The sequence below is a fragment of the Galeopterus variegatus genome, unplaced genomic scaffold (assembly GCF_000696425.1).
Source record: "Galeopterus variegatus unplaced genomic scaffold, G_variegatus-3.0.2 Scaffold437, whole genome shotgun sequence".
NCBI classification, from domain to species: Eukaryota; Metazoa; Chordata; class Mammalia; order Dermoptera; family Cynocephalidae; genus Galeopterus; species Galeopterus variegatus.
This window is the reverse complement of record NW_007726548.1, coordinates 539,394-539,674: the sequence shown is the minus strand read 5'-3', so window position 1 is coordinate 539,674 and position 281 is coordinate 539,394. Positions and strand designations below refer to the sequence as shown.

General features: G+C 34.2%; 1 protein-coding gene across 1 annotated transcript in view; it reads right to left on the bottom strand.

Annotated features, from left to right (window-relative positions):
• FKBP15 (FK506 binding protein 15, 133kDa) overlaps nucleotides 1-281 on the bottom strand; it is a 69,422-nt gene that overhangs the window by 10,834 nt on the left and 58,307 nt on the right. The gene's annotated exons all lie outside the window — the stretch shown is intronic.

The window sequence follows — 281 nt, the reverse complement described above, 5'->3', positions numbered from 1 at the left end:
CTCTCAGCATTGGACAGATCATCTAAGCAACAAATTAACAGAGTAACCATGATTCTTTCAGGAGAGAAGAAATCTAGGGTAATTAGAGGGAGGAGGGGGAAGGAATGGAGGAAGGGGAGAGATTGGACAAGGAGCATAAAGGATAATTACGATTTGTAGCAATACATATGCTAGTAATATTGATTTGATCAACATATCTCAATATTCAACCCCCAAAATATGTACAATCGATTTTGATTCAATACATAAAACAAATTTTTTTAAAAAAAGACCATTTATTG